This window comes from Varroa destructor, unplaced genomic scaffold (genome assembly GCF_002443255.2).
Source record: "Varroa destructor unplaced genomic scaffold, Vdes_3.0 BEIS01000003.1, whole genome shotgun sequence".
NCBI lineage: Eukaryota > Metazoa > Arthropoda > Arachnida > Mesostigmata > Varroidae > Varroa > Varroa destructor.
The window spans coordinates 55,153,353-55,169,200 of NW_019211456.1; the positions used below are offsets into that span (position 1 = coordinate 55,153,353).

The 15,848-nt window shown below is 38.9% G+C and overlaps 1 long non-coding RNA gene across 1 annotated transcript; it reads right to left on the minus strand.

Moving 5' to 3' along the window:
* Positions 1–3,393: 3,393 nt before the first annotated feature.
* LOC147757152 (uncharacterized) lies at positions 3,394–10,868 on the minus strand. Its single transcript, XR_015324227.1, has 2 exons — positions 10,244–10,868; positions 3,394–6,522 (listed from the first exon to the last, which is right to left on the minus strand). It is a non-coding gene; the product is annotated as an uncharacterized LOC147757152 (long non-coding RNA).
* Positions 10,869–15,848: the final 4,980 nt, after the last annotated feature.

Sequence of the window (15,848 nt, forward strand, 5' to 3'; positions counted from 1 at the left end):
AATTGTATACGTAAGGACAAATATTTAGAAGTTCCCCGAATATTCCGTAGAATGCGAATAATCAATAATAATAAGTTAGTAATGTCATCAGTTATTAGTCTTTGAGCACGGTTACTGAAATGCTCAGGTCCATCAAAACAATCCAAATATATGACGAAAAACATCGCTTAATACTGGTCCCTCAAATCAAAAATAAATCATTTTTTACTCTTAGAAACCTTGCTCTTAGATCGCTCTTCAATTTCTACATTGACTATATGCATCAACTATGCACAAAAATTGTCAGAAATCTCGGAGTTACTCGCCGAGCAGCAAGAAACTCCGCGTATCCTGCGCTATTTCTACCATGCAAATAAGAGCACTACTAAAAGCAGACAGCTAAAATGTGCGCAGTTAACTCAAGTGATTTCTGATAGGTCGTTAGAACGTAGACGCCCTTGATCTGTCATTAACAAAATGTTTGGTGTGTTACCTTTTTCAGATAAGTTTTTAGTTATTAACTTATACTGTTTCGGGAACTTTCAACTCTGAACCTGCATCAATCGCCGCCCTAAAAGGAAACACCTGTGTGCATGTCCCGCTTCCTTTTCCTTTTTTCATATATTTATATTTTTGCTTAATGCAAATATTTAGACGAACTGAATTTCTGCTACCGTGTGCGATACACACGTTAGAGAAGAAAAATGCGTACGCGATCTGACAGCTGACGTTTTCGCCCACGCAATGTCGGAGACAAACTGAAACAAAACTAGAATTTGCGCTAGGTCTCGGGACTGTTGTTTCGGCTCTCTCTTTACCCACGCGCTTTAGGTAGAAGCGTCAGGTGCATCCATTGTACTTCGCTGCGCAAGATCTGTTTGCATATCATTCTCTCAGTAAAGTTTTCGCTGAGTCGCGAATCCTGGGGGCCCTTCATAAAGTAGGGAGCTAGATCTCCGTAGATTAGCGGCTGGAGGTGCTTCAACTTCACAAGGTATGCTGCACATCGTTGTTGCCTAGATTGCAGTGTCCAGTAGAAGCTCTGCTCGTGCGAAATTTGTACCTTTGAAAGAAACCGTGTCCGACAATTAAAATTAGCCGGAATAGTACATGAGGAAGCCATGGCATTGCATGGAACCACAGTGCCACATTTGGGATAAATGGTTTGACTGTGTGAAAATCAATTTATGAGATGAGCCGTTCGGTATCTGATATTCGACTTTTTTTTTCAGGAAAGGGTGCCATTCGCAGCGTGCACTATAGTTCAGCGACCCAAAAATAACAAGGTATTTGCCTCCCGAGTACCTGGAGGGCCACTGTGACAGCAATTCGATTCGCTCAAAAGATTCTAATGGCTATAAGACCTTATGTTTTGTTAGTAGGAACTCACGTTGACGTTCATTTCAAAAAAGGGGCCGCAGTTAGCATAACACTGTCGATGACCAGCAATCCAGATTCGCGATTTGTAGGTGCCTCTGGTTAGGGACAGCAGTCGTCATAACTTTGCATACGGCTTTGAAACTTTCTCGGAGGCGAATTGTATATAATGAATTTTAAGGTGCCCATCAAACCGCAATTGCATTCATTTGCATAGTTGCTAACGGACATCGTGACAAAGGACTTCAATCTTTGGTAAAGCGAGCCCAAGTCCATGTGGTTGTACTCACCGTAATATGTCTGTAACAATATCATTGACCCCTGCTTGTAGTTGCTTTAACTTTCGGGCTATAACTGTGATTGATAATTAAACGCAGTTGATTAAACTGATGGGGGGGGGGGGGGTAAAAAAGCCTTAAACGCTAAAAGAGCAGTTAAACAGAACTGCATTACTAGTCAGTGCGACAGTTCGGTGCTTATATGGCCTGCTTATATTATTTTCAAAATGTTTCATGTTTTACTTTTTCATCTTACAAAGACTTGCTTTTTCTATTACTAAATTCCTTTCAAACATTTGAATTGCACGGTCCGCGCTAATAGACCATCTTTATTACCTAAGAAACTTAAGGAGCTAACATAAAGTTATCTTTACGGACTTGTAACAAATGAGAAAACTATACGGTTCATTATCGATATAACCACGATTATTTCATGTTGCCATTAAGCTATGATATTTTTAAATAGACCGGAAGCAGCTCTCGTGATGCATGATGTCGAGTATTAGCATAACGTTTGGCTAGCCTAAAAGAAATTCATCCGCATAACAATTAAGTTTTAGCAAGACTGGGTTCTTTCAAGTCAGAAAATATGGTGTCCATGATCCTTAAATATTAGTCTCAGAATATTGTAAAACAAATACAATCTTGAAGAAATGGGAAAAAGAGTAGCTTGGGATTTCGGCTCGGTATATTGACGCTAATTTGTGACACTTATTAGTTTTCTTACTAATTGAGATATTTGTGAATATATTAGAACTTTCTCTTTTGTCAAGTAATAACGAAGGTATACTCAAAACACACTAACTCAATCGGTCCGATATAAAAGTTTGCGAAATATCACCTTCATTGTGCCATTAGCGTACTCAGCACCCTCAGATCCACTGAATGATGTTTTCCTTCTATAGCCCAAAAGGCCAGTAAAATTTTATTACAATGCGCAAACAGTCATCAGAGCAGCTGATGTCCTTGACAATCTTGTTGCCACCTTCATGTATTGAGCAGGGGCCTTCTCTGACTCTTTTAAACAATACTTTCTAACCATGTGTAAGGCGAAATTAAACATTTTTGCGGGGAAATAGTTCGCTTTGCGCAAACAATAGCGCCACCTTTCTAATTCGCAACGTCCTGAGTTGAAGACAATGAATCCGGGCCAATATTTCTTTGCTTTTCTATTAGATCTTCGCGGAGATTTTTATCGTGTTAGTCAGAGCTGTTGGTCATTGTATTGGTTGTTTGTGCTGTAAATAATTTTATATATTTATTATGCGATTATGTCTAGATAAATGAATGAGCATGACACGGTTTTATAAATGCTTCATGCTTACAATTTCTCTGATGTTGGATGTAAACTAACGTATCATAAGCTAACGGATGGGAATCTTTGGTTATTTACCGTCTAGGAAATTAAATGTACATAGGCTCAAAGCAGTCATTTGAGGCATTGTTTTTTTACTTTACTATTTAAATTGTAGGTATCATGGCACCTTCATACGCATAGGTTCTACAGGTTCTCATGAGTTGGTTAATAAGGTAAATGAAGTCTCGTGATACCCATTTTCTCAGAATTGAGTTGGACACTGATGCTCATATTTACAACTTAAACCAAAGCTTGGTGCGGCAGCAGTGAATATTTGAATCGTTAGAAAGAGTTTGCTATCTTCCAGATGGCGTATAATATCGTACATTTCAATTATTATCAAATCGTGTCAATTGAGTTACCATTATGCTTATTCTACTAAAAAGAGCACAACATTGCGTATTCCTTAATACTTAATAAACTTTTACTTTTCCAGTTATACTTCAATTGAATTTTGCTCTATCTATTGTTTGCACTTAAATCGTGACATCGTTGAATTAAAGAACAGTATAGAAGATTGTGTCTCGTGACCACTTTTTTGGACTGCTGCTGTCCAAAATCCATCTTGCTCTATTCGATTCCGGCTTATATCTGAACAGTGAATAATTTGATGCGTAACATTACCTTTTAGATATAAGTTGTAACGATCTACAGCACTTTTTCTAAAAACCAAGTAAATACTACAACGAAATTAATGTGTCGCTCGATTGAGCATTTACGCAAATTTAGTTAAATATTACTTATAATGTAGTGTATAGACTAAATCGACAGCGATGATACGTACTTACTAGTATCGGCCTGTATAGCCGATGGGCAACATATACTATATCGAAACTATATATATGTATATAGTTCCTGAGCATAATGGTAGCTTGTATTCAATTGTAGCTTATACTCTGGCCAAACTAACAGAGTAAACATTTTGGTCTGCTTTAACGGAATGCTACCAATATCAATATATGTATTGTCAGTCAATATTCTTATTGTTGTAGTGTATAATAACAATAATTATCGTTATTATTTTTATTTATCAAATGGAGATGGAAGCGGCAAGTAGGCAAACAGAGCCTTGCGCTGTGTGTTCATTCAGTTCGATGTGTAGGAAAAGGACCTGGGCCGATAATGATGTGATATGCTGTGACTGTGGGATGAAGCCCGCATAGTGTGGTGCCCAAAGTAGAGGGGAAACTATATTTAGAAATTCTCTCTGCAGTCACGGTACAGATTTCTTCGCCATAAGGTTCGTTTTCTACACTGGAAGGAGGGACTATCTTCTTGAGAAGGCAGTCCCAGCTAAACTCTTCATTTTCCTATTATAACTGTTTCTCTCATGCCTGAGCTAAGCATGACGCAATACAATGCGAAAAGGCTGTATACGGTTGAATCGGTAAATAAAAACAACAAAGGGATGTTTTTACTGACATGTTCCTGCGCACGGCCACTGGATTGACTTTAACTGCAACAGCCACATTAAACCACAAGAAGAAGCGAGAGATGTCAGGCGGGTGCCAGTTAATGCTCAACTGTAGCTCCGTGATTACTTCATGACGAAAACGAGGAATAGAGCAACTCAACTTTAAAGCGGTTAAACGAACATATGAATGCAAACACGTCAATTTTAGCGGTCTCCGGCAGCCGAATCAGCCAGGATTTTGCTCATCGACAGTTTTCCGTCTAAGACACCAAAATTTCAGTTTTCAAGCGGCACTCTAGGCTAGGTAGGCGTTGAAATAGGTTTTTTCCAGCAGTTGGTACAATGACTGAGCACACCGCTGACCCGCTGGGGACGCGGAAGACACGAGCGGCTCTGCAACGCAGAAGGAGAAGAGAAAACACTAGGCCGCTTCGAATACGTTGTTTTGTCCGCTCTATACAACGCAACGGCATCAGGCGCTGCTATCGACCGACAAGACAGCTGTCCACCAGAGTGAATTGCGGCATCAGGCAGTACTACCTTTCCGCCCGCAATAATAATACAACTAGCACTAACAAGAGCTATACTACAAATAGCAAGAGCTGCTGTAGATCTATAGGGATTACTGCGGTGCCTGTTTCAAGGAAATGAGAGGCTGCTGAGGCTCATGTTTCACGATCATTTCTTGTTTTTAGTTTTGTTTCAATTCTTACTCGTATTTTACACATTGCTTGAGCAAGGTGTATTACTATGATTGTCGGTTGTTACTATTGTTGCATTTTTAATATAATCTGCCCTTCATAACTCATAGCATAAACTTCAGCATAGATCGCTGAGCCGAAGGTGTCGTGAGTAACATAGGGCGTGGATGTCACTTTTGTCGTCGTAGCGATCTAACTATTGTGCCGTATAATTGCTCACAACAACAAAAGACACGCCAATGTAGAATGGAGCGAAAGATCTAAATGACAATATCACGTTAACCCGATAGTTGTTTGGCTACTTAGAAAGTAAACGCGAACCTGCAGACTGTCCGCTCAATCCGGCCTCACTAAGATTCGGTCATGTAATACCTTGTGGTTTTCTAGCCAAGGTGAGTAAGCAGACCGCTAACACTGGCAACAATAAACCATGAACGACTGCGGTACTCAACCGCGACACTACAGAGTCTCAGGTTACTTAATGTAACTATGGAAACTTATATACAGCTGTTGCGGCTACGCTCATCATGTCGTTACACCGTTCTTTATTGTCAGTACCTTAAATTTTGTTGCCATCAGCGTCACTGTGAAAGTCGAAAATATATTGCGCGTTAAATTGTCCAGGCAATATGGCTGAAGATTCGACGCTTACTTGCTAGACTACTTATCAAAGCACTGATTGACTTCGTTTTGCTAGACATATCTGATATCATGTGTGGAGGTTCTAGAGGGAAATCCAAAAGTCTTGGACTAATTCAGAGATCTAACATCATTACAGGTAATTCGTTTTGCCGTTTCTCACTTCTAATATAATGTTTAACATTAGCGCCCTCTAAAGTAGTATGGAAGATATTAGATATCAAACACTTGGTAACACTTCGAAGGTCTTGATCAAAATGGTAGGTAGTATAGAAAAATATTATTTTTATCCATAGATCCTTTGGAGAATTGCGTTTTTCATGAAGATCCTCGAAGTAATTTTTTGCACGGTAAAGACCGTCGAAAGTGCACCGTCGAATTTTTTAAATTGATACCTTTTGATCATTCATATGCTCATACTTATGATATGTGCGACATCTGTGGCTTTTATAAAGTCTTTTTTTGTGTTGAACCTATATTGAAATTGAACCTATATTGAACCTAGATTGAAAGTTTTTATGTTGAACCTATATTTAAAGTTTTACATCCTATACTGCATGAAAAAATGGGTTTTCAGCGCAGGGCAAAGTGTACCTAGGCCCGGTTTCTATTCGAAAGTTTATTGATGTCGTACTTGGTTACACCCTATTGAATTTGTGTTTTTCCTGCTGCTTTCGTATTGGCTAACCTGACATTGTAGCGATTGCCACTATGATTGGCTTCTGCCGTTAAATCACTTAACCGTGTCCCTGCCATCACTTCTTGTTCTAGGCATTACTGGAATCATACGAGTTCACGGAGCTTGTTAAGTTGCGTCCGCAGATTTAGCAGTTCATTAACGAGACAGCAGTCCTCTTTATCTTTATAAGTTGTTCGAACCTGGTCACTAATAAACAAATTTCAAAGGAAGCCAGTTTGGAGCCAATAGAATTTGTCTTGGGATAGACATTGAAAACTGCAATTGTATCGGAAATTGTGTCGACTTTGTTGGTAGCATGATCATCATACCTAAATGCTAATATAATAACTATATGAGCTTTTAAAGAGTTAATTATTAATTCAGATGAGAAATTTATATGAATACAATATGCAAGTGAATACGTAATTGTAAAAATATTGATATATTGTCAATATGCCCACTCTACTGCGGAGAAAGAGTAAGTTTATCGTGTAATGAAATAGTCATACTGAGCACAACAGCGTAGCGGTACTTATTTTCCACTTACGTTACTTTAAAAAAATACACATAATTCATCACATTCATGGTGCACCTATTAAAATCACGTTATCTTTTTCCGTACTTGGAAGGCGCCCGAAAAACCAGACCACGTATGTTTCCAAGTGATATCAAAACGGGAAAAGGTGATGCAGATGGGAAAGGTCCAATCCAGCGCCTTTCCTCACTCATAAACGGCTACTGAACCCTTCGGGAATGGCCCCGTGTTTTATTGGCTGCCTGATAATATTCTAAGAGTGAGGCTGGTTTTTGTGGCCTTTGTACAGTGACAGAAAGGTGATTGTGCTGTCACAAATATAAACACGTTTTTAAGAGCGGAAGTTCGAGACGCCGGCAAACAAGAGATACTGGGATTTTTTCCGGGAACTTTCTAGGTACCATGCCATCGGATAGACCTAAAAAGTAGAACCCAAGGGGTAAAAAAGAAACGATAATCTGATATCGGACCCTGGAACCACACCGATTCTCCAATAGGGAAAACCACAGTCATCGCTAGGGTTGAACGTCAGATGCTTATTCAAAATTACTACGATACATGTGGCGGTTTTGATTCCTTATTCCCTAATGACAATGTCGAAAAGCTCAAAATAGAGGCAACAGGCGAAGCTGCTTTAAAATCGCTTTAGTATACAAGCTGAATTGAAAATAGATATAAAGGCGGGAATGGTGGACTGTAAGGGTCTCGCTCGAATGTCCGAAGTTATAGGGGTTAAAATCTTAGCACAGGAGGCTATTAGAGTTGCCGCCCGCCAAGTAAGCAAAGGTGCTCAACTGCTGTACTGCATAAGTTATCCGAAGGTGGATAACTCGGTATTCGGCTGTCGTAGAGGATTTAATTTGGCAGTTGCCAAGAAGCATTTAACTGCTTTGAGAATTGAATAAAACAACGAGAGTTTCCATAAGCTTACTGTTATAACTAAACAAAAGCGGGTCTATCAATGACAGCAAATATGTAACTACTTGTAAAAAAGCTGCCGTTAGAAGCACCAAATAAAGTAATGGCTCCGTTTGGATTACTGTATAAAAGTGTATAGTTATCTCAGCGGTAGGTTCCGATGAGCCCTTGATGATCTAGGTGAACCTTATAGCTGCCCAAGTAGACACTCTTCGCCCCAAAAAAACGCTTTTTCATGAAAGGTTAAAAAACTTCTAGTAGGAACAGGAAGCTCACATAAGTTAAAGATTTGTACGAAACCACTTATTAGGGGATGATGCCTCAGAGGTGAACTATAAAACTTCAGTCGACACAGTAATTTAGGTACTTGAGGTTAAATAAACAGTGAATCAAGACAAAATGCCGATGTAGGTTTCTTATTGAAATCTCAGAAAGCTGAATAATGAAGTGTTGAAACTAGAAAGCGCTTTCATGTATGAAACCATGTCATAATACCGGCGCTGCAAAGACATTTGTACATTCCAAATTCAGGTTAACAACATACACTTGAATTTGGGATGGATTTTTGTAAATTTTCACTTCCCATCACCTTCTTAGGTTTCAGTGGAGTGCTGGAACTGAGGGAAGAGTGGAGTTGCCACCAGAAAATAGGCAAATCTGCTGCAGGCTGCTCCATGGAAAGAGGTTTTCGTCCAGTTGAACGAAATTCGTCACGGTGAGACCTTTACAATTTAAGTCTAAATCGTATGTAGAAATCGGTAAAATATTTAAATCAAAAAGCCCCTGTGCAATTGAAAGGAAAAATCGCTAAGAGCCACACAGTAAAGATAAAGCTATCAAGCCTTCTTGTATCTCTTTGAAGTATGCTGAAAAAAGCGTGGCCTTTATACGGGATCAACTGTCCATTATAGGTGAACCTACCGACATATATCCGCAGTCAACATGGAATGTCTGGCGCATCGCAACTCTGTTAACTCCTCTGAATTTCACTGCCTCAGTTTTGGCAGAGTTCATAGTCAGGCTAAGGCCCGCTCCACCAGGAACTAACCATTTTTGTATGTAATTAATGCGTTTGCATAGAGGAGAATCTTCTCCAAGTTTCTAGACTCGCGTAGGTTAACTGCTAGATCTTTATGAGTGCTAGATCTTTAAACAAAACAGGGAATAGGAAATAGGGCTTGGGTTATCATTCTGGGTCACCCCTATACAAATGACCAACATCGACAGAGACACAGGCGGGCCACTTATGATTTGTTTGATGTCAGCGGGTAGAATTCTAAATGCTGTGAAAGATGGGTAATCTTTCCTGAATCGATGTTGCTCCTCGGGTATCTCACTCACGTTCTCCAGGAACGTATGCCTTTTTACCATAATATACAAGAAAAGTTTGTGGAGAGACAGTGTTTTTCAAAGTCTTTAAAGTTTACGACGAGCGTTGCATGCCGCCATTGAAGGGGAAGCAGTCCAGAACGAACGCGTTCCTTGAACAGAGTGGCCTAGCAGGGTATCAGCTCTAAAGCCACTTTGAAGTCATTCCTAATCTTATTCGGTCCGTCTTTTTTTGTCTGTCCATTTATTTAAACGTATCGCGACATTTTGAGGCATAGAAACGTCGCTAGGATAAAATATTTCGACGAAGTTGTCGATGAGCACTGATGAGCTGATAGAAGTCGACATTATAGAGCCATTACCAAGTCATCTGTGACACTGGTGCTCGATTGTTCGTGCGAGAGCAACTTCTTGCTAATTTAAATATTCTTTACGCTAAAGGGAATAGCCTAAAAACATCCTGGGCCTGTCGTGTGAAGCGACAATGGTTGTATTATATGGCCGATGTCTCTCGGGGCGGGCTGAACAAATCGAAGATTGCACGACGTCGCCAAACCGATGCTCGATGACATCGTGCTATCTCCTGCTAGACCTCTACGTTAATCAAGTCTGGCACTAATAGGTCCTCATAAGACCGCCCCGGAGTTTCAATTTACGCGGTAATGGTTTGCTTCTATTTGCCTTAAGAGTTCGAATCCGGTGGGAATATGCGCCTGGAGCTGTCCTCTTTCACAGCGAACGTGAATTTCTTCGACTCATTCAGTCTTATCCACTTTTGCGTTCGTTGCAGAGACTTCTATGACAAAGCTTCCTATTTGTCTGATATGCGTTGACATCGTGTTAGAATAAACTTTACACCACCATGATGTTTTATCAGCGTGTATCAAAGACCTCGAAGGTGCGGCTTTAAACGGACTGGTCTAAACGGGCATTGTATTTTCTGGCCACTATGATGGGAACCGCGGAAGAGGGATCACTTGCGACCTGTGGGTTATCGATAAGCTTCATCAAAAAAGTCAGTGTGCGTTAGCTCTTACTCGGTAAAATGTACGTCATCACCAGCCGTGTTCGCGGGTTGTAGAAGGCACTGACATTGTCTTTCACAAGGTGCGGGATGAGATCCCCTACTCTATGATTGTGAAGCGCTAGAACTTCCACGCTAAGCTACGATGGTTAGTACCCGTCTCCCTCTGAAAAGGCAGTGAACAGAAAAAAATTCCAATGAAATGAATTGACCGATTCCTTAGGCCGCTAATGCCATGATATGAACTGTACCTCAGACTTCCAGTGCGAGAAGCGCCAAGAGAGGATTTAAAGCACCCTCGCTGTTACACTGTACGATCTTGAGCGTTTTCCATTATTGTGCCCCTGTGCTCGACAGTGGCTCCGAGGTTAGGAGCTGCTTTTCCTAGGCGTTTGTGTTGTTAGCATGATGAGGTCTTGATCTGAAAAGTGATAGCAGAAATTGAAACAATTCAACAGCACATGACGACACGTCGTAGGCTTGTTTCAGATAAGAAGAGTCTTTCTTGAAACTTTCGAGCGGCGACGTTTTTTCGCTGCATATCCTACGAAACTCACAGATACGTTTGGGCTGTTGCACCCAGACCAGCAGTACACATTGTCAAATCCCACCGTAGCGGGTTATTGACATTACAGATATGTTCCCGCGCTTTTACTGCATTCTTCCTTCAGAACATTTTTGATCCTCATTTTTAAACATAAGACGGTTCGTTTCGTGATATTATAGCACCGTTATAGCTGTATCAATCACACTTAACGATCAGAACATGGATGTTGTCACTTAGCAACTTATGTGTCTCGCAAGAATGGCAAAAAACGTCCTCACTATTATATATAACAAGCAACTCATCATGGAATTTTGAGTAAGTGTGGAAAGCTCCTTTAATTCTGCTTCAAAATCATTTTCAAGGATCTAATCCAGTGCTATGTATCATATTCCGAGGATCCTGTGGCCTGCTTTTGTGCAAAATTGCAAATTTCAGCAATTTCTTTCGATTTTACTTAGCTATTTGCGCAGAGCAACAGAAGTTAACTAACAATGGTAAAGCGTTCTAGTGTTTTTTTACATATTTGTGTGACACAGCTTGTTTGTGGAACTTGTACCTTGATTCTTAATAACAATTCAGGCATTCGGGAGTTATCTTTGATTTTGAATAATTTCTATGACCACAGCGCTTTCCTCTTGCACAGTCAAAGCCTTTTAAAAAACCCATTCTTTCGCTGATTCTGTCATTTCAAATTTCTGAATGACTAACTAAATTGTAAATATGCTTAACCCACATACAGAATGATCCACGGTCTTCGTACAACTGCCATATGAACTTCCCGAGAGCGGTTACTGGATAGCCTGTGTATGTGTGCAATATATTTGCATGTATATCATAGTAATACATATATATATTACCGGGCTAGCTGAATAGTCCGAGTCGATAATCTGGTCGACGGACGAACATTTTAAAAATGATTTAGAGGCAATATGTTTGAATTTTTCATCTAGTTTACAAAAATATTATTGTTAGTTTAATTTTTTTCCGAGTGTCGCTTATCCAACAGAACTACTTTTATTTTAGTCAAGTATTTTTTGCTTTATCACTCAATAGAATAGAACTGAAATGAAATGGTGATTGAGCAGATGCACAAAACGTCATTAATAAGACACACTTTTACGGGCTTAACAGAAGCGTTTTCAATTTATTAGACTTGGAGTACTACTTTGAATGTTTAACCGTATGATATCCATATTTTCATGGAAAATTTACAGAATATGGCGTACATTTTCACAAGCAACTAGGGATACAAACTCGAGCTAAGTTATAGCACTCTTAACGATATTTAGAAATTAGTACTTACATAATATATCACGATGCTTACGGACTGGAATACAGCAAAATTGCAGTGCACCTTTACTCAAAACGCGCCGAGATACTCATTTAACAGATGGTTAGCTGGCCTATAAAAAAACAATTCGGTGAAAATTGGGCTTCACATCTTTCAAGTATTATTTTGACTGATTTTGCCAAAATTCACTCCGATACTTAAAAATGTGACGTAAAAACTCTTGCGTATAACTTAAAGCTGTTCCTAGCTTATTCTAATCTTGCTTCAGTAAAGACTCTGAGGTACCAATGCGAATAAACTAACGCTCTGAGTTTGCGTTAAATATTGCTTCAGATGACTGGCACCCAGCTTGAGACAAAGTGTGTTTTTATCCAATCTCGAGGCTAGTCCACCTCGCAAGGGAAAGTTTTGGTCGCCTTTACCGCACAACCAATTCTGGAGAGGCAATGTACATCTTGATGAACAAATTCGAAATTGCAAAAGTGCACTCAATCAAATCAGGCAAGATATACCATTGAAACGATGTATTTGTACAGGTACTTTGAACCACATAAACACACACAAACAAAAAAGCAGGCTGGGTCATTTATGCGCTGTTACGAGAGCTTTACCTAGGACGCACGGATGCAGAAACAAAAAGAGAAGGTATATATATAAAAAATAAAATAAATAAAACAGATAGACAAAGCTAAGTGTAGAGCGAATCAAATACAAAGTAAAGAGCAAACCACAAAGAGAAAACCCTGCCATCGTAATTTAATAGTGACAGTTACAAGCAAAGTGGGATAGACAGAGCTTGCAGTTACTATTCAGAAGTTGGACAGAATCCGGCCAGCGAAGGGGGGCAATTATACTAGAAAGCGAAATATTAGATTATTGGGTAGAAAAGAAACCATAAAACAGAGTTTGTTATTTCAGGCATAAAAAGTGAGCAAGCTTATTAAATGCACGAGAAGTAAAAAAGTACCCGGGCAAAATAACCCGACATGACTCTTAAAAAATACATTCCTAGATGCACCAATCATATAACACCTCGCAAAATTCATCTTAACTGAAAAAAGGTATCCCAGCACGCTGAAAAAGGCTGCAGTAAATTTTGATGTACAGGGGACGGCAACCCTGAACATCTCATACAGTACAGAACCGCTCCACTTCTAAGCGTCATCAACAAAATAATCGAGCATTTGATAATGGAACAACTACCAGATCATCTAGAAACAAATAAAATTCTATAGGAGCGATGGTTCGGCTTCAAAAAAGGCCCGATATGCAGGGAGCAATACTTTTCCTACAATCACAAATTCATAAAACTTTAGAAAACAGTAAAATCTAAGTAATAGCTTCTTTAGGCATAAGGGGGATATCTAAACAGGACTGAAAAATATTCGAGGAACAGCAAGTCATAAAATTGTATCTCTACGAAAAAAAAATAGTCCTTTATATACACTTCTAAAATATGTTCTATCGATTGCGGCGTATCTCAGGGGGGGCACCGTAGAGTTGACAGCGTTAACGGTATCCATAGACAAGCTACTCATGGGTCAATACAAGAAAGGAAGCCGAATTGAATATGCCGACGATACTTGTATCGTGCTTAGATTTCAAACACAGGTAAACAGATATGCAACCGAAAGATCGTTTGTGCATTATATAAATCTGTGTTCTACACACGCGAGTTGCTTTTAAACGGAAATCTCAAACACGCGACTTTCGATTACCAAATAAACAATTTACGAGAGAGAAATAAAGAACTTCATGCTTTTAAGTCGAAAGTAAGCACAAAACTTGCTTTTTATAACCATTTCGAAAAGGTTTATCATAACACAACGTCTATATGCAAAATCCAGTTAAATACTTTGTTTCTGAATTTCTATTTTATTCAGTCTAACAACCCTTGACTAATTACTAACTCCAATAAAATAATTAATAATATAACTGTATATTATAAACATATGCAGAAAAATAATTAAAAAAGAAATCATAGGAGCAGGAAAAATAACAATAATAATAATAATAATCTCGGCACTAAAAAAAATAATAATATATTAAGTTTAATATATAAATTAAGTGGTATTCGAACCATACGGAATCTCTCAAAACCACACTTGCCCGCAAAACTATCTAGGAGTTGCACAAGATGACAGATTAACCTCGCAGGAGCATGTGGTCGCGTTAAAATCGAAATTAAGGGCAGCAGTTGCATATCTAGTAAAAATGCGCAAATTGAGTTCTCTGGCAACCGTAGAAACTGTATACAGAACCATATTTGAATCATATTTGATATTGTTTACGTGCGTATAGCACCGCCTTCTTGAGCGCCCTAGGACAATAGAGGTGTCATAAGTTACCTATATCAGAAAAATTACGAAACGCACAGCAGCGCCACCGTGCAGTAGAACAGGAATACTGTTGTTTAAAAAGACATATCCGCAAATGTTAGTGATAAACGTCAACATTCGGCAAAACAATATGACAACCCAGCTGCTGGCATCGATGCGCCCTAATGCATCCAACTAAGAGTGACAGCTCACAAAATCAGACCTCCCGGATCCCGCTTAAAGAGACGTAAAGGCTTATACACTTACCAATATTTATAAAACAAGTTGCTTTCCAATGAGATAAGTGAACGATTTGAATAGATCATTGCAATCCGTAAAAATATCCGGAAATTCGTAACAGTGTTCCCTCCTATATAGTACAATAAATTACTGCTCGAACACGATACAATACGGCCCTAAAAAAATCAAACTACACATACACAACCATAATAGACACAAAAAAAGCCTCAGTACAGCACGTACAAATACTCCAAAAGACTGCAAAAAAAACACATTGTGTAGTTACAAACATTACTTAGTATCAACTCTCGTAATGCAAACATGAGATAAAGCCGTTAAGGACCGCGTAACGGAGAAAAGTTCGACAAGATAAGTTCAGTAAAGGTACTATTTTGTACTATATAGTATCATAATAAACAGTAAGCGCGCAAATATGCGGGGGCCTCCACAATTAAGGGTACATGCCTTCCATAAGGCGAAGGCGTAGCGCATCATTATTAAAAGAAATACCATGGTATAGTTAAATATTTTTATAGGTTCTTGTTTCGGGTTTGTTTTTACCAAAGCCATTACCAGTGCCTTATTACGAAGATGAGGGTGCTAATACTAAGAATTGAACGAGGAACATTTTGTTACAAACTTTAGATCCAAACAACGCTTATTGAACAATGCAATTACGCAACAAATGAAGATGTTAAGATATGTGTTCATTTTCTAGAACGCATTCACGCACACTATGTAAGAGAATAATTTGCAACGAATCTATAAGAAACACAGCTTTTTTTTATAAATTAGTTATTAACCTATGTTCCGAAAAAATCAACGTAATTTAGATTTTCTATAAAAGCCATTTTTCCTGCCCAAAACGAACGAAGAAAGTATAATACTAAAAAATAATAAAAATAAAAGTCAGTTATTTCAAAAACTGTGAATCATCAAAGATATCTAATAGTTGGTTTATCATACTTAATGCATTGAGAACTCACAAGGTTCAGCCAATTAAACGCTAAAACGTGTACGATGCAATCCCAGCCAGTGAAGTCCATAAAGATTGCCAAGCATAAATAGGTGGATCTATATACTCGAGAAGGGCATGCTTCCGGTACGTTGTTATGCAATTGGTAAGATGTCGTTATCGTTGGTCACTAAATAATTAAAGTTAGTAAACCTTATTAAAATGAAATCCCAGTAATCATGGGTAGAAAAAAGTTGGATTTACTGG